The following is a 23,368-nucleotide window of genomic DNA, read 5'->3' as shown; positions in this document are numbered from 1 at the left end:
GATCAAGCGGCGTCTCCACAGTGGACCCATCAGCCAACCGTGTCGCACTTTTTAAAGAGCACCTTTCGGGAGCTGACAGCCCCCCCGCCCCCACCTCCCGAGTGATTGACTGAGATTGCCCTCGGTTTTTATTTCATCGAAAGCTCTGAAATGTTGCCATTGGCAGAACATTATAAATAACCTTTGACTGGTATTCAGTGGGTTATTTCTACAGGCAGCTCAGGACAGGATGGAAATTGAGCTTTTTTCAAGAATCTTGTTTTATTTAATGACTTCAGCGAAACTAAAACAGACCGATATCCTGACCAACCTTTCCTATCCATCTATTAAAAATAACTGCCTCTCCAAGTCAGGGTCACGGTGGTTCAGAGCCTATCCCAGAAAAAGAGGGTGAGGGGAGGGTTACACCCTAGACGGGACTCCAGTTATACATACAATACGGACAATGTAGTGTCAGTTCACCGGAAACACGTGTCTTTAGACTGTGGGAGGAAACAAGAGCACCTAGAGGAAACAAAGCTCCAAACTGAGCCAGATTCAAACCCAGAGCCCAACCCAGAGCCCAACCCAGAGCCCAGGAGCTGCGAGCTCAAGTGTTTTACACTCCTGCTGTACATTCTAACATGTCCTGCTGCAGCAACATTTTTGACCACACTTAATTGTCACACACACACTGTTTACACCAACATAGCACGGTCGGTAAGGCAACCCGACAACAAGAGGCCGTGTATCGGCGTGCCGCCCCGCCGTCCCGTCCACACCGAACACGCGGGAGTGGAGCAGTGACAAATCAACTGCAGCGAGAGCTCAGCGGAAAGGACTCAAACACTATTCCAGCATAAACTTCTCGCACATTAATCTCACGCGGCACAACGACGGCAGTGTAACGTGAATCAAAGTGGCACAATTAGGAAAAAAATGCAGAAAGTTGCGTATATATGCTGAATTTGCGTTAACTATGTTTCAAAGTCGGGCTCCTCAGAGAACTTGGGTGGCCTGGCACCAGTACCCGCCGAAAGGCGATGGGATCGGGACCTGAAGTCCACCGGCACACAGTGGTCCTGCCCAAGGAGGACCTGCGGATGGCAAAGAGGGGAACACACTCTCAAGAGACCAGTTTCTCCACCGGAGCATCCCAGTGCAAGCACGGATTCTAGACCGCCCCTCACGCTGTGCTTCCGGGATAGGGTCCAGACCACAGCGACCCTGCATTAAGCACATTACAAGCGCATATTAATAACGAATGCACGAGTAAATGTGAGAACGATGAAGGACCCGCATATGGTCCAGCCTGAAATATTTAACGTCATCTGTGACCACGTGCGACTACTGGAAGAGCGACGAACAGCAAACCAAGTGGCAAGCTGCCACGGCCATTGAAAGCAGCAGTGATACAGTCCAAAAATAAGAACAGGCAAACAAAGGGAGAAAAGCAGCGCGAACGAGAACCGTTTCCTCTGTCTGAATGTTATGGGCCTCCACTCTACTGTAAAGAACAGAAATAACCATCGCAGAGATATACTGTACTGCGTACCCACCACAGCCTGTAGAAAAGACTCAATTTCCCAGAAGTCTGCTGGGGACAGCCGGTAGTGTAGCGGTTAGAACTATTGCCTTTAGACCCAAAGGTTACAGGTTCAAATATTATTTCCAGCTGTAGTACCCTTGAGCAAGGTACTTACCCTAAATTGCTCCAGTAAAATGAGCCAGCTGTATAAATGGGAGAACAATTGTAATCTTAACACTGTAAGTGGCTTTGAAGAAAAGCATCAGATGAACTTCCAATAAACTCTCACACACACACACACCTTATTCACCACAATGACTTACACTGCTAGATACACTACTTACACTGGGTCACTTGTCCATACATCACTGGAACACACACACTCTCTCTGTCACTCACACACTATGAGGGAACCTGAACAGAATGTCTTTGGAGTGTGGGAGGAAACCAGAGCACCCAGAGGAAATAAACACAAACACCGGGAGAACACGCAAACTCCACACCAGCTGCGGATCAAACCCACGTCCTCTCACACCACCCAGGCGCTGTGAGGCAGTAGCACTACTCATTGTGCCACCATGACACTCTTGATGACACCCTGATGTCATTCCCCTACAGGTAACAGGTTACAGCATTTGTTTGTTGGCTCTGTGCCCAACAGTTAGTGTTCACAGTGATATTTTGTGCACTCACTGTCACACAGCGTGTGTTTTATTTCAGCTGTTATTACCGTGTTGATAAAATTCAAACTGTACATTTCACTGGTCCTTATGAGCACGGTGCACCGCTTCGCGGCGGTACCTTGGGGCACGTTTCCCAAAAAATGACACTGGGAGTAAGTGTGTCCTCCAGTGTGGTGAGACAAGAGCTTTGCATTCCGTTAAAATGAATTTCGCAATAATAGCTCCATAATGAACAGATTCCGCTAGCCAAGAAATGAACTCAGCAGATAGCCTGTAATCAAATGGGCACAACTCCCGGTTCTTTGAAGTAATACAACCATTTATACTGGAAGATAACATTTCCCGAAGAAGTAAAGATGTACAGATTGCTGAGTATGACCAAAACAAAACCCGAATGTTTAAATGCAAATTTAACCGAAGCCCCCGGGTTCCACACGCCGCTGAAATAAAAGTGTGCGGACTCATTTCCGAATAAAAACAACACCTACAAGTGAGCTCTTTCTGTAAAATACAGCCGTATAAATAACACGTAATTATGGATATTAGTATTATCAAAAGCACATCAGGACAACCAGTCGGCTTAATGTTTTTTCTGCAAAGAACTGGCTTTGGGTACAAATTATTAGGCAGCTTAGCCAATTTACCACTTTGCGCAACCCTGTCTAGGTAAAAATTATTTAATGCCAGCAAGTAGGGAGTCATCACATTGCAACCAGACATGGTTTTTTAACTTGCATTCATTTTGCTGACACTTTTCCTCAAAGCAACTTAAAACACTGAGGTTACAATTATTTAACCCTTTATGCAGCTGGGTAATTTTGACTAGAGCAATTTTAGGGCAAGTACCTCAATCAAGGATACTACAGCCAGAGGTGGGACTTGAACCTATAACCTTTGGATCCCAAGACAGCAGCACTGACCACTACAGTAGGAGCGGTCCCTGTTACTTCTAAACTTGTTGAGCTTGTGATAATATATACATGAAAACTATACATCTCCACAAATTACTTATTAGTTTTGATTGAGGTTTAACAGTAATATTCCACTAAGAATTACTGCATTTCTCTCCTTTATTTTACTTGTCTATCTTTTGCGTTCAGTATCAACGCTACTGTAGTAAGGCACTGGCACACTGGTTCTTGCACTTGGTTATTTAAATGAAGAAATGTATCCGGACGCCAGAAAAAGCAATATTTTCGTGATGCGGCGCTCGCGCTTTTGAAAGGAGAGCACGGCAGTATGAAAAAGGTGAACTGAGCCACAGTGAGGATTCAGAAAACTCACAGTGGTTACTGACATTTCTTTAGTTTAATGCATTACATGTCAAATGGCACAAAAAAAAAAAAAAAAAAAAAAATCAGTGTATGAAATAAAAATGAATCCCCAACAAAAGAATCGCTCAGGGAGCTTCTTCTAGCAACCATTATTGCATTAAAGAGAATCAATGCTAATATAATTAAGAGTTGACGATGCTGACGTAGTCTATTAACCCCAAAGTGTTAAACTGCATTGACCTGGATCTTTAAAAATGTTGATATTGCATTTAACTGAGACCTTTAAAGCAAAAAAAAAAAGAGAATAACTGAAGAAAAAGACGTTATGGTACCCATGCGGTCCATTGATTTAATAGGATTAAGCGTCAGGTACATTAAATTCACATCACTGTCAGTTCGTCTGGTGTCTCAGGCACTTAAGGGCTTCCAAAATATAGGGATTAGAGTGTCTAAAGAGGGATCTGAAATGAGTGTGAAAACGCAGGCAAAATGTATTTTAAAGCAGAAGAGCGTGAATAGGAGCCGACGCAGCTCGCGAGACCATCGCCGCGACAAAGCTCCGAGTTCCCAGGGTGAAGTGCGGCACATTCCGGAGCATCCAGTTAGAAAATGACTCATATAAACATACGGCCCGTATTGAAAAGTGTCGCTGAGCTTCCCCAGATAGGCTGACGCGGCCGCTCGGCGCTGCTCGGGTCCCGCCGGGACGCTTCGCATTTTCCAACCAGGTTCTGTTGTAAGTTAGAAGAGTAACAGCTGCGGATGAGTAAAATACCTGTGTTCTTCTGTCGTCACCCCCCCAACACACACACACACACACACACACACACACACACACACACACACACACCACCCAGTTTGTTCATGCAGGATCCTGTTATGTGAAACACACTGGAATTCAGTCTGTTGCTCCCCAAACACTGCAACTTTATGAATGGTTATAAATAATATAGGTGTGTCTCTGCACACCCGTGTGTGCGTGTGTGTGTGTGTGTGTGTGCGCAAATGGTCACACATTTGTTTGTCACATTTTTCCCAGTGACCGTGTTGACAGATCGGGAGACAAGGTACTGAACCACACCAAACGCAAACAAAGCAACTCCTGTGCTCCAGTTGTAGTTATTTTATGAAGTATGAATATGCGCAGGCCGTGTTAATAAGGGGCAGCAGGTGCCGCAGCGGTTAGAGCTGCCACCTTACACTCAAAGAACCCAGTTCAAATCACCCCCCCTCCTGCTGTAGTACACCTGAACAAGGTACTCAGCCTGAATGGATAGAGTAAAAAACTACCAAGCTGTATAAATGGGTAAATCGGTGTAAATAGCTAGCTTTCGAGAAAGAAGTCAGTTACAATTAATGAGCAAAATAAATGGATAATGTGTGTGTGTGTGTTCAGCAATCTGCAGCCGGGCATCTGAGCCAAAGTGAACCACTTACAGTTGAGGCTCAGCTGGAAAATGCAGTAAAGGCAGCAGTTTGCCCGGCTGAGGTCGTCCCCCTGTCCGCACCACCATCTGTCCCCAGTCCAGTCCCCGCCGCACGCTCAGAGACAACGGTGCTTTCGCGGTCACAGCCGAGCAGAACGCAAAACGTCAACGGGGGCTTCGGGGAGCGAAGGTGGAAGAGATGGGGGCGGGGGGGGGCAACCTTTCAGCAGGCACCACTGCGAACAGAACAGCTTCTGCAAATATTAACATCCAGGCACGCAGGTATCGCCGCATCTCCGTCACAATACTGTATCTACAGTAATAAACTTCCGACTCAATATCCCGTTTCAAAAACTATTTTCAAATATCCTGGCTGAAGAAACACTCATTACGGTTCTCGTGCTTTATGCAAATTTTCCACAGGAAAATTCATTTTTCCCCAATCACAGATTGCATCTGTAGCAGAGAAGCTCGCAGAGCGAACAAAAGACAGTGAAAGCACTTGATTAGACTAAGTACTTCTGAACCTGTTCGTAATGCAAAGTCAGTTGGAATACACATTTGTAATCACGCTCTTTTAATACGGATATGTCCGTGCAGAATACACATTATATTCATTTATAATATACGAGCATATATTATATTAACGTCATTTTTTCTCACAAATGCTCCATGCCACTGTTTCGGAAGCTCAAGTGCATATAATTTATAAAAGCTGGGAAATAAGAGCATAATAACTGTCATACCCATCTGCGCTCTCTCTAGTCTTTAAAGAATCCGCAGTTTGGTTTGGCTGTAACAGTTTGTATGTTTCGTTTTGCGAACTGTGTATGAAGGGTAAAACTCACAGATACTTAGATTAATCAGTGTACCCGTTAAGCAAAATATTCGTTTTTATTACTAGAATACAGGCCCCACCGTGTTTTCCTATTATAAGAGCCGAAGGGTTAACGTCTTGCGCGTCTCACCGCAAGAAGATGTTTGCAAACGGATTATTATTGCATGAGACGAGGCAGCGTCTTACTTCCTAGTTGATATTCAGAAGGAATCCAGTTCAAGTGCATCTCCGCGGGGAAGGCCGGATGCTGTTTGGCCGCCCCGTGGTATCATTTTGTAAAAATTCACAGGACGTTTTACTCGTTCGGGGTTCGAAACCGGAGGGAAGGGGGGAAAAAGCGAAGACTCCCGGCCGCCTTCCCGTTTCCTTGCTGCTTTACAGCACGAACTCTAGGCCTTACCGGTGCTCCTTTAGACTTATCGGTCGTGCGCAGATGTGTGACCTGGGGTGCTGGAGCTGGGGGGGGGGGTTGACGCTGCATTCCCAGAGCGGCCCGTGTCCCCGAAGGCCCCCAACCCACTAGCCACACAGAGCACCTTTCACAGAGGCTGTCTGTGCACTGACAACAAGAGGGACATTGGGGGCTTTGAGCAGAGCGGCGCTCCCTTCTGGTCACCGCCTGGCACCACCAGCTGCGCTGCTTCATTATTTACTGGCTTAGGAGACGCCTTCATTCACAGCAACTTGGACAGAAACTCATTCTGCGCTATTCACTATTTTTATTGAACCCATTTAGGATTCGGACCCTTGCTCAAAGCACACTGGTCAGAACACTACCATTATTATTATTATTATTATTATTATTATTATTATAATAGGCACTAGTAGCAGTATTTTTATTATTATTATTTAGCACCTAGTAGTAAATCTCATCATTTAGCGTACAAAGAAAAATTACACTATTCGCCCATTTATACAGCTTGGTAATCTTTACTGTATTAATTCAAGGTAAGTACCTTGATCAAAGGAACAACAGCAGGATAAGGGATTCAAACCATGGTCCTTCAATTCCAAGGAAATGGCTCTAACCACTACGCCCCCTGCTGCTGAGCTCTGAAAGGGGCTGCAGATAAATAAAGACTTCTATTCTACTTATTGTTCTTATTGTTGCCTTGTGCCAGCCACACCCACTAATATTTTCTTTTTTATTTGTACACTGCTCTTACCATTTATGTTTCATTTTTTATCTGCACTCGGGCTGCATTTGCTTTGGTAAATAGCGTGTATTTGCTCAGCGTCTTGCTAATATGTGTAAGAGGGAATAATTTAATTTTATTACATGTAGTGAAGCAGACAGGGAAGCTACAGATCCAGCTCTTTGTCCATCTTCATCTGTGCAGAACCACGGTACGAAACGTAGCTCCGCTGTGGTGGACCTCAGCTCCTCCTTCGCTGTCACACTCTTACACTCCCGGTTGCCAGTGCTGATGTGTTACATTGTCACATTTTTACTGACTGCAGTACTGTTACTGCTACTGAGTGTTAACTGTTGCGTTTTACACCGTTACACTGTTACCACTATGGCAGTGTGACCTTTTTACACCACTACAGTCACACTGTTACACTGTAACAGCTCAGCCCAAAGAGTAGTTTTTGAAAGAGCTCTTGGGGGCAGCGCTCCTTTCATTCCCAGTACTGTGACATAATAGGCACGTGTCTCTCATCACTACAACACACACACACACACCCATCCTGTACTGCCTCCCGCTTTGCAGCCTTATTAGTCGCTTCAGACCGCAGCCTCCCGGGCTCTGAGGGCCAGATCAACGCGCTGATCACCGGTAACCGATCACCGGTCAGCGATCAGCGTCGAAGCTGCGCCAGCGCGCGCAGGACCAGATCTGTAATCGCGCGAGCCGCTCGGCGCTGCGCATCCGCGCCCCCGAAACCCAGACTGACATTTCAGTCACAGCCCCGCCGGTCTTCGTTGCTTAGTTTTACTTCGTAACCGCTCTCCCGCGAAAGGCGACTCGATTCCAGGCTGTAGTGCCCAGCGCGCGCGCGCGCACACGCACGTTCACGTTCACGTTCACGTTCACACACATCCCGTGTGCGCTCCCGCTCCGTCTCCGTCCGTGCCTGTCCCGGTGTCACCCGCGCTCGAGCAGAAACAGCTTTACACCGCTGCGCAGTAAATACCGTTCTTTTTATGCAGCCGCGGTCCGCCGCGGTCCACCACGGCCCCCGCCCCCAGGGCTCGGGGTCGCGCAAACCGACACGGCACCGCCGGTGCTCCGCCGCGAGACGACAAGCGCACGACTCGGACATGAAGCGCAACAGCGAGAGGTTCGGAAAGAATATGTGCGAGACGTGCGGCACGTGAAGAGCGCGCCTCTCCCACCGCGCGGGATCGAGCGGGTGCGCGCGCGCGCGCGCTCTCGCGGAAAGGACTCGGAGCCGCAGCCCGCAGGGATGGTTGGTGTTCGAAGCGACGCGCCGCAGCGCGACCGTGAGCCGCTCGGCCCGACATCGGAGCTGGGCGACACCTACCTTCTCCCAGGTGTGACTGTCAGTCGCGCGCCCAGATGTGCACCATCGGCATCGAGTCGAACCCCGCCGCCGCCGCCGCCGCCCCGTCGCGTCTCCTCTCCCCTGTCAGGGAGTGTGACAGAGGAATGGAGAGACACACAAACACACACACTGACTGAGAGAGAGAGAGAGAGAGAGAGAGGGAGGAGGGAGGGAGACGCTTTCTGCAGGTTCTGCGGTGCGCGCGGAGACGTCAGTGCGCGCGAGCGCGCGTCGAGATTGGGCGCGCTCCCGTCGCCTTGGCACCGCTTTGACTCCCAGCGAGCGCGCATTCATTGCCGCGCATTCCAACGTCTCATGTACTAATTTATTTACACCACTGGCTGCCGCTGCGATCCCTCCGTGTGGAGACGATAGAAAAAACAGCCCATAATGAGCGCCGCGTACGAAGCGGTGCCTTAATGATTCAATCATTAATGATTCATTAATTAATATTCCTTGCCATCGGTTTAATTGCTGCGTCATCAGTACGCAGATCACCGTACACCTCTGTCTGTTTTAAGTTCACAGTTGCACTTGGAAAAGGACCAAAAACCTCTGCAGCGCAGTGCAGCTCCGCATATTATATTTATTATGGAGTAATAATATATTACCAGTGATTAATTATGACCGTAGTGTTGGATTGATGGGAGTTAAAATGAATAAATAAAAACCTTGTGCGGATCAACATCATGTATGGGGTTTGAGGGGTCATTTCCCTCTCTTAGACATGGATGGAGCTGATACACAAGGTGATTTGCTGAATTCCTGAGAACTCCCTCTTGCTCTTCCCCACAAATATGAAAACGGCCGAGGTGTTTACCTTCGAGCAGCTTGTGGAAAAGTACAACATGTACACAGCAGGGTAAACGCGAGGGAAACGGGACATATATATTTACATCCCGCATTTGTCATCTAAAGTCGGTCATAGTCGATGCGAGGGCAGGCCAAGACGCGGCTGGTGCTTTGACTTTTACGCTGTTTTACAGCACAGGCAAAGGTGAAAGGTGACTGATTGCAGGGCAGGCGCTGCAGGTTATGCTTGCGAAGACGGTGCGGATGCATTATGCACGGAGATGAGGGGGGAATACAGCTTCGCCCTCTGAGCCACCACGATGCGGACTCCAGCAGCGCCGCGTGCTGACCTCACTTCTCGCACCCGCGTTCCCGCACTCGACCTGCTCTCCCAGCTGCGAAGAACGAAGAAGGAAGGCAGGGTCGTCGTTTCGGTGCGAGCGTCGTGTGATCCTCGCAGCCGGGGTCACTGAGGAGAGGGGGTGAGGCAGCCTGGCGTGAGCGATCAGCACTCTGGAGTTTTACACTGGTGTTGATTTAAAAAAAAAGGAAAAAAAAAAAAAAGGAACAGAAAATTCACACCTCTCCCTCGCCTCGAGAAACACTGAAAGCGGTGAAATGATGCCGCAGATCTTTATGAATGGTCGTACGCAACATTTACGGGGAAGAGCTGATTTAGGGAGAGCCTTTTCCCCACATCGAGAAAAAGTGATTACTGTACAAATATTATAATTCGCTTTTATTTCTTTAAGTTCTTCGGCTCTCTGATGACCTAAAAATTCTGCACTTTTTTAGCCTGTGAAGATATAAAAAAAAAGTCTTTTGTGGTGCTGTGAGATTTGTTTTCTTAGTTACGCAACTGCAGGCCTCTGGCACACGCACACACACACACACACACACACACACTAAACCGATAAACACTACTGAACTGGGAATATCACTTAGGAGTGGGCAGAACAGCACTGTGAAGTTGGTGTTCAAACGATTTCAAACGATTTTATTTCTTCTGCTCTTTTTATTGGATGCTCTGAGAAGAGAAATTTTTGTAGCAGCGCTGGTTGTTACTGCTCAAAATAAGAACAGTGAGTAAATTCCCGCAGCAAAGTTGCCGGCGCTTCGGTGCCGTTGAGCCGCTGTCCTTCCCGACCCCGACAAAGAGGGATCCACGGTCGACGTGACCGCTTAGATGTGTTTGTACTGTACTTTGATATAAATTTACTGCATTTTTACAGTCGCTGCCCTTTGTCTGAACTCGCTGTCGGTGATGCTCAGGAAGACCCCCCCCCGCCACCTGTACCTGTTTCCAATGTGGAGATACCCAAATTTCCTGTTCGCCTCCTCTGGGCAGCTTCGAGATGCTGCAGACGTTTAAAATGAGCCTCTTCAGCACTTTACTTTTTTCAGGCCTTTGTCTCCTGGCGCTTCCTGAATCCCGAAAAAAGAAAAAGAAAAATAAAAAATTCCTGCCCAGTGTGTTTGTCTTGATCTTTGTACATTCACACACACACAGTGTCTATAATCACTTATCTCAAGTGGGGTCACAGAGCCTTGCCCAGCAATGCAGGCCACAGGTCTGGAGGGGGAGGAGACACACCCCAAATGGGATGGCACTCCACTGCAAGGCACCCCAAGCAGGACTCGAACCCCAGACCCACCACACAGCAGGCCCTTTCCAAACCCGCTGAGCCACCACACTCCCATTGTACATTCATGTGTACATTTATTTACAGTCATTCATTTATGAGGGCATTTTCTCCAACGTGACGAGAAGAATCTCAGAAAACAGTACAAAAAAGGCATCACATCAACAGAAGGAGAGATTTTTATGCAGATATATGATTCTAAAGTACAGTTCATTTGTCGCTTTCCACCACATGAACCAGTACGCATGACACGAGAATCTACATAAACGTTTATCCGTCACTCAACAATTTTTAATCACAAAATTATTTACAAAAAGATTTATTCTTTTTTCATGCAGTTAAAAGATCAACGGAGAAGTGAGTCCAAAAGAGGTGAGTTTTGAGAACATTCTTAAATGTAGGGAGGGATTCAGCAGTTCTGAGTGAAAGAGGGAGGTCATTTCATCACTTTGGAGTCAGAAGCGAAAACCTTTGTGCTTTCGGCTTTGGACCTCTTGTGTGTGGGACCACCAAGCGGTCAGATGTGGAGCAGAGTAGCAGTGTGGTGGTGGTGTGGTGAGTGATCAGGTCTTGTAGATATGTTACTTAAAGGTCAGCTGATGTTCTTAAGAATGTTATTGTTGTCTAAATGGATGCTGTCATTTATCCCAGGGGTTATAGGGCTTATAAAGTGTTACAGCAAATCTTTGGAGGGAACTTGTGGGTAACAGACAAACTGAGAAGTAACCAAAGGAGCACTGTTTTGGGCTCAGCGGTGAAGCTCTGGAAGCAGAACAGCTTTTTCGTATTTTTCCAAAAGTGCAGCCGCTCAGACGGGTTCACGTGAATGCACATGTATGGGGGGTGGACGTGTTTCCCTGTTCATAGGCCGACTGATTCATTTATCCCACATGGAGATATTGCACCGTACGTCTAGTACGGTGTATGACGGCAAGATGCAATAATATGTGGTGTCTGTAAGTGTGAAAGCAACACAGTGGCACAGCGGGTAGCACTGGTGCCCCGCACTCTTGTCTCGTCTTCAAAGCAACTAACAATATTAACATTACAATTACAAGCTTACAGTTATTCACCCATTTATACAGCTGGGTAATTTTACTGGAGCAATTCATGGTAAGTACCTTGCTCGATGGGACTACAGCTAAAGGTGGGGACAAAACCTGCAGCTAGTGGATCCAAAGGCAGTAATTCTTACCACTACGCTACCAGTTGTCATCGACCTACCTTACAGACCAAGCAAGTGATCACGAACGGTTGACACGTCGGCACTTACCCTCTTACCCTTAGCGGAATGGTATTGGCGAGTTCATCTTGAATGGAAGTGCTCCTCGGTACCTGGAGAGAGACAGCGAGGGGTGTAGCGATCAATCGGCACATCGGTGGACGTGGTAAAATGTGAAGGATACAGTACCACCCCCCTCCATCCTGTTGGCCCTTCCTCCATTCCTCTGTCCCGGCTCCAGGGCAGAGTAGGTGGGAGACGGCGCGTAAACCCGGTCGCAGTGGGGACCCGAGGAGCCTGCGGGGCCACGCTACCAACCACAGAGACCGTCGGCACCAGAGGCGGAGGACTGCGGGTCCGCAGCACGGCTCGCGCCGCTCATTAGAGGGCATCCTCACAGGCTCTGCCTCATTAGTGCCTCTCCTCCCAGCCGCAAGGAGCAGAGCATGAGATATGCAACGTTCATAACTGGTCTCGATCAATAATTGATGGGAGCTCGTTCGGGAAGTTCTGAAACTCCCTTGCAATAAACCCCAATGGGCCGCGCGCTGTAAACGCAAGGCTCCGAAAGGCAGATTTATCTCCTAATGAGTGTCCTGGCATCGTGGCCCAAGAGCCGAAGCCCGAACGGACCCCGGCGCGCTGTCGAGCTTCCGCTGGGTCGTCCACCAGCCTGTCAGGTTGGAGAAACATCTCAATGGCTAGAATGTGTTCGGACAAGCGCCGATATCTGGATCCGGCAGCATTAGTACAGCATGTCCACAAAAGGCATCATGTTCTGTGGAAAATCAGTGCAATACTGGGAAATATTGCAAAAAAAGAGGAGTCACTTGTGTTACATGAAGAAAAGACTGATGGTCCCCAAACACACTTGTGGGAATCAGATATTCGGAAAACACTGCCGGCGTTCGCTGGCTGTAGCTGAGTTTCCAGCTCCACTTTTAAGGGTCTTTTTTGCGTCGCTTGCAGGAGCTCATTGAAGCTTCCAAAGGGTTTCCTTCAAAATCCCTTGAAAATGAATATAAAATGCTCACCGACTTTGTCGAGGAGTTAGACACGGGCCGAGGTTCTAAAAATACACGCGTTTCGCTTCTTTCTTTCCCGGTAAATTCGGCCTGAGCTGAAAGGAGGTCCCGCATAAAGCCTCGCACCCCCTCTGCGACAGCGACCGGGCTCTCATCCCTTCACGGCCAACTCATCCAGAGGTGCTTCCTCTTCCGAAATCAGTTCATCAAAAGGCGCTTATGCAACGAGTTTAAACCAAACTTTTTTCCCTCCATTTTTTTTCCCCACACGGTAAGAAAAATGTACTTTGTTATTCAGGCCGACAGTTTCGAATTGAATTCCCAACGAAAAGCAGAGGCTGGGATGGCGACGCGGTCAGTGGCCGACCGCTGCTTGTTCTGCCATTTACATTTCTCCGTAAGAGGACATTTGAAGCAACTGTCATTTTAGCGAGCAGATGATACGGAATAATTTCTTCTTTATCCTGCTCTGTTGAGAGGTCGCGGTGATTGATGTTTCCCTTCAATAGCAGGATCACGAGTTTGGAGCCATGAAGCGGCTGTGATGTAACACGGATAGGAACGCCTTTGTCTCCAGCATCGCCCTGCTCTCACGCTATAACACGCTAAAGTACCGTACGCACTCGTGTCCGTGTGATGGGGTGATGCACAGCGTGCCGTTGCTCTCTGCTCTTACCTCTGTTTTACTGCGTTTAAGTGCATTTTCACATCGCCTGCCCCAGGGTTGGCGGCCTGAAGGATTTTCTTTTCTCAGCTGGAACCAACATATAAAAACCAAAGGTTTATATCTAATTGTCTCCCGCTGACAGTCGGAGCCTCATTAAAACTTTGATGGCAAACAGGGTTATATTAAATAAGTCTTATTTTTTCTTGCTTGTCAGATGGTGGTTTTTCCCAATTATACAGCATCGCTCGGAGCAGGCCCGGGGCTTGTAATCACCTCTGAATCATGACCAGTGCGATAAAACTTGGGTTCCGAGCTCATGATGACAGGGCGGTGAGTTACACAATGGTGTCCTCGACCGTGGCATCACGCACAAGTGAAAAAGGATGGTGCCCTCTAACAGCTCGGTGCCGCCGCCCAGCTTCAGAGACATTTCTCAAACCGAAATGGGAAGAGCAGCAAATGATTTGCGGGGTTCTGAAGAACCCAAGGGACGTTCCTCGAATTGCGTCTCCTCGCCGGCCTTCTTATCCCAGCGATGCGCTCAGTCACTCGTGCCTTTTAAACGCTGATGTCTGCGGCTCCCTCTCCCGGGTTTGCATTCGGAAGCCTGTCGCATCCTTTTCGTTCGGCGAGAGGGAGGAAGGCGCAGCCTCCCGTCGCAGTGACGACGGCTCCTCGGCAGAAATCGAACCGAAGCGGATGTTGGGGTGCTGAGCTGGGGCGGGGTTGAGGATGGCGTTGAGGGCACGATCCCCTCCGACAGATGCCTGTTACTCAGACGACCCCGTCCGTCACGTTCCATCGCTGGTGCGTGTCCCACCCAGACAGGGTTTCCACATGGCAGCCTTGCTCCCCTCCACCCCTCCTCTGTCCGTCCCTCACAGCTGCAGAGGAAGTGGGTCCACGCCTTCATCGCCCCACACGCGACCCTTGGACAGCCTCCTGAAAAACATCTACGCCCACAACGTCCAGCTACGAGTTGAGCTGCTTTGATTAAATTGTTATCCGACTCATAACGGTCCAGCGAGGAATGTTTAGGTATTTATACAGCTGGGTATTTTAATTAAGCAATTTTTTTGATTGTGAAGCACCTTGCTCAGGGGTATTCCAGTCAGCAATTTCCAATTCGTTCATCCACGTCCACCTTAAGAAGAAAAAAAGACTATCTTTATAGAAATCCATGTGATGTATCATTTACATTATTCATATAGCTGGTTCTTTTCTCCAAAGCGACGTGCATCTCATAGAAAATACAATGTGTTCATTACATTAGGAGAAAGAGACACTTAGATGCAGACGCGTGATTCTTAAGTGCAGTTAGTTTGTCTCTTTCCACCATACGAATCGATGTTCATCACATGAGTAGCTGTGCAAAACTTTAACTTTAAACCAGAGGATCGTCTTTGTAGTTCTGAACACTCCAGTGTTGGTTGTGTCTTCGGTCATCTCAAGGTTCCTCATGACAGGAACAAGAGATGGGAAAAGAGAAAGTGAAATATTGAAGTGAACTTAACCACACGCACAGTCTGAACCGCTTGTCTCATACGTGGTCGCTGGGGGCAGGAGCCTAACCCGGCAACACAGGGTGAAAGGCCGGAGAGGGAGGGGACGCACCCGGGACGGGACGCCAGTCCATCACAAGGCATCCCAAGCGGGACTCGAACCCCAGAGCCACCAAAGAGCAGGACCCGGTCCAACCCACCGCACCACCACGCCCCCCTGTGAAATCAAGCATTCAAAGTAAAAGTGAACAAAAAGCAGGAAGGGATGAAGAACTTTGAGAATCATAACTGTGGCACATAAGGATAAACCATATTAGAATAATGGCTCATTCAGTTACGCCACGGTGTCGGCTGTCGATGCTGCTGCTCACCCTTTGTACTTCACTACACCTGCTTTTCATTGCTTCCTGTTGCGTTCCGCCGTTAAAATAATGGATTTTTAATCATTCTTCTCAGCCCACGAGCACGGCGAAGCTCGACCAAGCCTCACTCGAATCAGTCGTCCAAGGCAACGGCAAATTATCTGGAAAATGTCAAAACTTGTGGCAGGTTTAATACCTTGACTCTATTCAACAAATATAAAAGCTTAATCTTATTTCTTACTTTACTACAGGGATCACACTCAGTTTTCTCAGTGGTTTTCTCAGCGTTTCAGTGTTTTGTGAAGATTTATGTAATTACTAACAGGGGACACCGCTTCTAAATGACTGGTGGGAAGTTACTTTAACTAGACTTAGAGAGGTGAATGAGAAAAACGTAAAATCAGCCTCTTTGATGGTGCTGTATGGGGACACAACAGGTTGTGCTGATGCTTCACAGCTCCTGGGCTGCAGGTTCAAACATGGGTTTGAATCTGGCTCCGTCTGTGTGGAGTCTGCATGTTCTTCGTGTGGCTTTCTTCCAGGTGCTCTGGTTTCTTCCCACAGTCAAAAGACATGTGTTTCAGGTGAACTGGCAACTAAATTGCTTTTAGTGTGTGTGTATGTGTTGTGTATGTGTGTGTGTGTGGGATTGTTCTGTGATGGACAGACCTCCCATCCAGGCTATACCCTGTCTTACCCTATGTTTCCGGGACAGACTCTGGACCACTGTGGCCCTGCTCTGGACAAATGGGTGCTGATAATAGACGGATGGATGTTTGAAGATGGTACCTTTTGCCTGTAGGGGTTGGTCTCAGTCTTTTATTAAATAAAACATTATTTAACAATGAAATATGGCTACATGGAGAGGGTGGCGCGGTACGTCCCGGCTGTTTAAAGTCGACATTGTGTGAATTGACTTGTGCTTGACTGCGCCTCGGAGGGAGGAACCCACCAGCAGTCCAACCCATTTTCCCTAAAAGTTCAGAACATAAACATGAAGTCTCAGAAAGGAAGACAAAGTTATTCCTATAACATTTCAAATATCTTACGACTTTGTGACTTATATATACTGTACTGCAGTGTCTTTCTTGCAATCGACTTTTATATATCTTTGATCTTTTAGGATCAGGGAGGCTGTGATTTAAACTTTTTTTTTTTTTTAATGAAAAAGGCATATTACCTTCATCTCAGTCTTGCTGTTTCCTGTTCTCAGGATGGTCATCAGGGCACCGCAGAGACAGCCGGTGTCTTCTGCGGATCCGCTGCCTGCTAAGATGATGACTGTCAGCAGCGTTGACTGCAGGCCAAATATCAGCAGGCGGAAAAGCTGGGGTATGTTCAGCTGCAGGGCAATGGACAACCTGTAGATACATGGCAGATCTGCTGAAGGCCATCATGATGGAGCCAGCAAGGACTGAGCCCTTAATTTGTGAATAAAATTGAATAAATTATTAGCCTATTGAATTTGACAGAGAGAGAAATGTTAATTATTTAACTGATCAAAGACTAAGAATAATATGTCACAATGGAAATCAAAGAATCAAATCAAGGATTTTTTCGTATTTTTTAAGGTAAAAAGTATAAATGGATTCATTTCTTCTTCTCGCTGTTACAGGTAATCCGTGTCTAATAAAAATTCTAGCATGTCAGAGCACTTTAACGGTTAACGTGGCGCGAACTGTGGGATTCATTCAGTGAACGGCGAAGTCAAAGTGAATTAATTGTCAGCTCAGTCTGAACAAAAGGCAGCAAACGGCAAAACTGGAACCTGCAACCCAGCGCTGTAGACTCCTCCATATATTCACGTGTATAGGCGTGTGTATACCGTGGTTGGCTGTGGAGAGGAGGCGGGCACACGGGCAGGTTCGAGGCATTGGCAGCGGGAAATTAAACAAAACAGGTGTGTTATAAACCAAAAAAACCAAAGCAACAAACCAAAATCGGGTAGCAGTAGAAACAGAAGCACCACAAACCTGTGTGCCGATATTAATCACAAATAATTTAAAAAAAAAACTCCCCAAAACATCATCTCTCAAGACGTCAGGCCAGCTGCCTTTATAGTCCATTCTCATTTCCTGTAGGTGAGTGCAGCTGGTCATCCTTATTTCATTAGAGCAGGGCTGGACCCTTGAGAGGCGTCAGTCAGACAACTCCTGCCTCCTGCCCTGTTGCGTATATGTATATGTATATGTGTATGTATATGTATTTACAGGTTCAGTTTTTCAGGCTCCAGGGAGGGGTCCCACCTGGGAGCTGGGGAGGAGGGGGATTATTGCTTGTTTAATGTATGATTTTAGTTAGACTTTATTGAATTTTAGTATTGTTGATGTTTAATACTTTCTTAGAGTTTTGTTTATTGATAATGTTTCATTATAGTATTTAATTCAGTTTTTCTTTATTTATAGTGTGATTTTAATACATGATGCTGAAAGCAGATACTGAAAGGCATGAGTACTTTATTGGAGTTCGACGACTTCTCGGAGCACCGATACCGTGCAGTTGTTGTGCTTTCGAACGCAGTAGTAGTCGGACGACGATTGCGATGTACAAAAGTAAAGTTGTCATGATTGGGATGAGATGTGTTAACTGGTGTTTAATGTTTGTTTTGTTGATTCTTGAATTTTGTTCGTATGATCTTGTTTTTTGAGTATATTGAGTGGTGTCTTGGTATTGTGGTTGTTTCATTTGCAGATGTTAAGTGGTGTATTTGTACAGCGTTTCTATTTTTAATTAGAGTTAATAATGTATATGTTGTTGATGTTTATGGTTATATATATGTATATGTATATATACTGTGAAAGTGGGGAATCAGCATGGGACCTGCATCGGTCAAATACGGCCGTCTTCTGAGCTGATGGTGGGCGAACCTGAATAAATGCAGAACCCATCCCGCCCCAAACCCTCGTCGCTCCCCCGTCCGACGTAATCACACAACCTTGTTCTGGGCCGCAATTAAGCCACATTGTTTTCCCAACCGCGAGGCTCCGAGCTGGAAACGGCGCGTTAATCAGAACCGCCGCGCACTTCAAAATCCTTCAGACGGATGATAAATTGGTGCTAGAGAAGATTTTAAAACCACAAAAACTGAAATACGGTAATGGCTAATACAAACTCCGCTGTGAGCCTGAATACGCTTTATTTCAGCGCAACAGATGAATAGAATGGTCAGCAATGACACTTCATGAAAGTGCCGAATAGGTATTAAAATGAGCGTTGACAGTTTTTATTGGGTTCTGCATAAATTAAAAAAATTTTTTCTTTTTCATTGTCATTCCCCCGATGCTTTGTTTTCATCTCTGACCCATTAATGACATATTCCAGAGACGCGCCTTGTTATCGCGATGGGGGGAACATGGATGTCACATGGAATAAGAGACGCGGCCGTAGGCTCTTTATGAGCGGAGCCACTAAGGTATTGCTACCTGCTTGCTCTCAATGGCCTCGTTCTTGCATCATGACCAGGTAAAGAGCGGCGACTCGGAGGCTCACTCCGATTGGTCGCTGGAGCAGCATCGTAATCAGCACTGACCAATCAGCGCACCCGGAATCTTATTCAGCCGTCCAGGAATCTAAGCGTTCCGAGGCAGATGGGCTCGGGTATCCCAGAATGCAACAGGTGCACGGGTTAGCCAGCTGCCGGGGAGGGGTGTGTACTGCTGGTCCACCCAACCCTCCTCCACATGCCAGTTCCGCAGATACCTCTGTGGGTCATTTGCGTGCGTGTCACCGCTAGTTTATGTCCTTTGTTTAAATGTCCCTAAACCTTTAAAAAGTACAGCTAAGGAGAGTTAAACTGAGATTAAAATTCTATTTTGTAATCCTCAGAAAGGGAAATATACAAAGAGTTATAGGGATATTGAGCTCTCAGACCCAAGACCCCTCCATCCCATGGGGAATGATGGAGGAGATGGGGGAGTTCCACACTGGTGGGCTTGGGGGGTGGAGGGTTTGGTGGGGTAAATTCCATAGAGCCCTACCCAGCGTGCCAGCTGCTCTGGTGCACATTGGCGCCTTTGTGCCGTGCACATTGGAGCATTGATCCTCAGCGTCCCGCATCGTGCCAGCCTGTCACATTGCCCCACGGGCTCCACCGGGGGCCACCGCCTGCCCACCTACCTACCCACCCACCCGTCAAGGGCTGCAAGGGAGGCAAATGTGTAAAATCAGGATTTTGAGTCCACTCACCAGTATGGAGAAATGTCCCCCAAAAAGTACAGGTCCTGAACCTGAGTTGTGCAAATTCCTACCCGAAGGGTTCAGTGCAGAAGGTGAGATGATCATCTGAAATGAGGAGGACAGTTTGGACATGAAGATGTAATCTGAGGATTGTTGAATCAAGGACCCTTAGGGGTCCTGTTGTAGTACCCTTCAGCGAGGTAAGTTACCTTAAATTGCCCCACTTTATGAAACGAGAGAAGAAGGTTGTTGCCTCACTAAGCAGTGCTGAAGGAAGATCTCCATGGTGCTGTCCTTTGTGGAGCTGCTGGGGAGCCGCTTTGTACGGAAACCCCACCACGAGCCCACAGAGAGAGCGGAGCCCATGAATAGTTGAGGTCATGGGCCTTGGGTTTTGAGTCAAAGACCTTTGGTGGGATCCGTCGCAACCTACCATCCTTCCTTGGTCAACGAAGGGGGTTCTGTGGTTCCACCACAGCTTTGTTGGGTCTCACCGGCCCTTGTGGACACCAGAAGTAGTTGGGATCACCTGCAGCTCCCCATATCTCTGGCAATCAAGACTCAAGACTCCGTGTGCTGAGCAAGCAAAGTTTCCATGACATCGCCATTGGTCCCAATCACTGCTGCTTTACTGTTCTTACTGGATTTTTGTCTGAGATGAACGAATTTACCCCAAAAGGCTGGAGCATTAGACACAACCCACAGCTGGGGTAACAAATCTCCTCATTTTCAGCATCTTGCCCTATTTCTGCCTTGTAGTCAAAGGGCCTGGGTGTGAATCCTCAAATCCTGCTGCTGTATCATTGATTAAGGTGTTTTACAGTGAAATAACTCTGGGAAGATGATCTCAGCTGTATAAACAGGTAAATCATTGTAAGTGCCCTGGTGCAGCATGACAAATATTTCCAATTCAATAAATAACTCTGAATTGATGTCCTTTTCAGCTTTTTATGTCTCATAATATTACCAGACTTACTTCTCACTATATATCAGCTCTCATAATTGTAATTTATCGTTCAAGGTAGTTTACATTTATTTAGCAGACACTTTTCTCCAAAGCAACTTCCAATGAACTCTAGTGTTATCAGCCCACACACCGTGTTCACCGTGGTGACTTACACTGCTAGATACACTACTTACCCTGGGTCACTCATCCACACATCAGTGGAACACTCACACACGATGGGTGAACCTAAACGGCATGTCTTTGGAGTGTGGGAGGAAACCAGAGCACCCCACAGGGAGAACATGCAAACTCCACACAGACTGAACAGGGATCAAACCCATGTCCTCTCACACCACCCAGGTGCTGTGAGACAGCAGCGCGACTCGCTGTGCCACCGTACTGCACCTCTTTAGAATAGTTTGGATTTTCGGGTATTGAGGCACACTAGCAGATTTATGGATTTTATTAAAAAAATAAAGCAAACAGCACAACAAAAGCATCAATTTTTTTTTTGTCTTAACATGCCATATTTAAATGCTGTGGCCGCACCTCATCCTTGTCATTTAACCAGGTGCGGCTGCTCATTCAGAACCATCTCGTGGTCCATACCCATGTGTGTCACAGTGTACTCTGCTATTTACTATGATTTATAGAGCTGGGTTGTTTTTACAGTATCATTTCAGGGTACAGAACTGGGGATTTGAACCCAAGTTCCTGAATGCAGAGGGCCCGTCAGCTGACTCATAGTTGTTTTTCCCTCCCTTTCACTGTCCAGCTTTTCTACTGCAGCAAAAGACAAACGTTTCTCAGTTGACATTATCCAGCTTTTTTTATTTCCTCCAAATCACTGGTTCCGTAACAGAAATGTAATAAAATGAGAGCGCAGTCTTTATGAGGAACTACGCCCCGCTGGTCATGGGGGGGGATTTTCCTGCAGAACTGAAGTAAATGGAACTGTGTCAAAGTGCAGGGCAAAGGGTTGCACCACGGTATTGTTCCAGCAGTACAATTAATCAGAGGGATATCAGTCCTGTTGAGGCACTGTGGGTCATTTCATTAGCCTATGAATAACACCGTGGACTCGGCCCACGTTACCTTCCTCTAAGTTTGGTTTTCATGAAACATTCAACATCCACATGAGCTGCTGTCATAAATAATATCGATTTTACAATTACATTTATTCATTTAGCAGACGCTTTTGTCCAAAGCGATGTACATCTCAGCAAAAGTACAATTTAAGCATTACATTGAGAGACATGGCTGCAGACATGTGGCTCTCACGTAAACCTAGTTTGTTACCTAGCGCTTGCCGCACCGAGGTTCATCCTTCAAGTAGGTGTGTAAAACAGGACAGACAAATCCTGATACCCTCCTACCAATTTTTGTTTGTGTACCTTATATTTAAAAAAAAAAAAAAAAAAAAAAAAAAAACACATACAATGCTGGAGTAGCAGCTGAATAAAGGCTTGAAATAAATGGAATGGAAATTTTGACAGGCAGCACATGTCGGATACAGAGAAGGTGGTCAATGAGTTCCGTGATTCATCTGAGCTCGTGGGTAATAAATGCAGTAACCCGGGTTACTCGCGGTAAAGGTGGACGTGTCCATATCAGCAGACATGGTACAGCTTCGGTGAAGGTAATTCCATCACTGCCAGCAGTAGACACAGAGGTTAAAAGAAATTTTGGGCTCCTCATTCATTCTCATTAGTGACACATGTCAGAAAAAGCTCCGCAGCAGGAGATTCTGACTGTTCGTTTAGTACCCAATAAATAAATAATGCCAGGAAGTGACATTGTTAACAGATTTAAATTGCCCTTAATCTGTGTGTGTGTGTGTGTGTGTGTGTGTCTGCCCATCACAGGGCAGACACACACACACACACACACACTAAGGGCAATTTAAAGTGACCAATCCACCTGAATCACATGTCTTTGGAGTGTGGGAGGAAACCAGAGCACCTGCAGGCAACAAACATGAACATGGGAAGAACATGCAAACGCCACACAGACTGAGCTGACTACCCACCAATCTGCCACGTCACCCTGGACCCACCTAACCCACACACCCACACACACAGCGCCTACAACCACTTGTCCTTAAATTGCGAGCCGTAGCCTAACCCGGCAACACAAGATGCAAGGCTAGAGGGTGAGGGGACACACCCAGGACGGGACTCCAGTCTGCCACAGGGCACCCCAAGCAGGATTCGAACCACAGACCCCCCACAGAGCAGGCCCTGGCCAAACCTGCTGCGCCCCCCCACCTAACTATAATTTTATATAGTTTGACTACATATGACAGCTGTTCTGGTCATCGGAATAAACACAGATGAAAAGCCACTGGCAGGCAGTACAGTTTCCACAGGGGTATGAAAAAAGTCACCACTTTACCTCTTTATATCCTTTCCATCCAGCCTTCTGTGGCGAGTTGATGCTGTCATCTGCTGGGAGCTTTTCAAACTGCAGTAATAAAAACAGGACACACTTCACTACACGCAGTTCACTCAAAATCTCAAGTATGACAGTTTATGGCCGAACATTTTATAAAACGCAATAAAACTATTTACTGTGCGCGATCTCAGCAATCGGCGTGTGCCCCCCCGATAAACACACTACAGTTATTATGCTAAAAGCCATGAAATGTTGACTTTGTTTTGCATGCGCCGCAAATGCCTTCTTATTAGCTTGCCATTACATTCAAGCACTTTCCATTATAAATATAATTACCATTATTTTTGTGCTTCCAACACTAAATGTATTCACAGAGATTCTCAAGTAGCAGATGATGTG

The 23,368-nt window shown here is 46.8% G+C and overlaps 1 protein-coding gene across 5 annotated transcripts in view; it reads right to left on the bottom strand.

The window, feature by feature from the left end:
- The window catches only part of LOC108923406 (band 4.1-like protein 1), an 83,316-nt gene extending 74,933 nt beyond the window's left edge, over positions 1–8,383 (bottom strand). For all 5 annotated transcript variants that reach the window (XM_018734109.2, XM_029247656.1, XM_018734110.2 and 2 more), the window contains exon 1: positions 8,220–8,383. The gene's annotated coding sequence lies outside the window, so the exon portion shown is untranslated. The remainder of the gene's footprint in view (positions 1–8,219) is intronic.
- Positions 8,384–23,368: the final 14,985 nt, after the last annotated feature.

This window comes from Scleropages formosus, chromosome 22 (assembly GCF_900964775.1).
Source record: "Scleropages formosus chromosome 22, fSclFor1.1, whole genome shotgun sequence".
In the NCBI taxonomy this organism is placed as follows: domain Eukaryota; kingdom Metazoa; phylum Chordata; class Actinopteri; order Osteoglossiformes; family Osteoglossidae; genus Scleropages; species Scleropages formosus.
The sequence above is the reverse complement of the archived record's forward strand: the minus strand, read 5'-3'. Positions and strand labels throughout refer to the sequence as shown.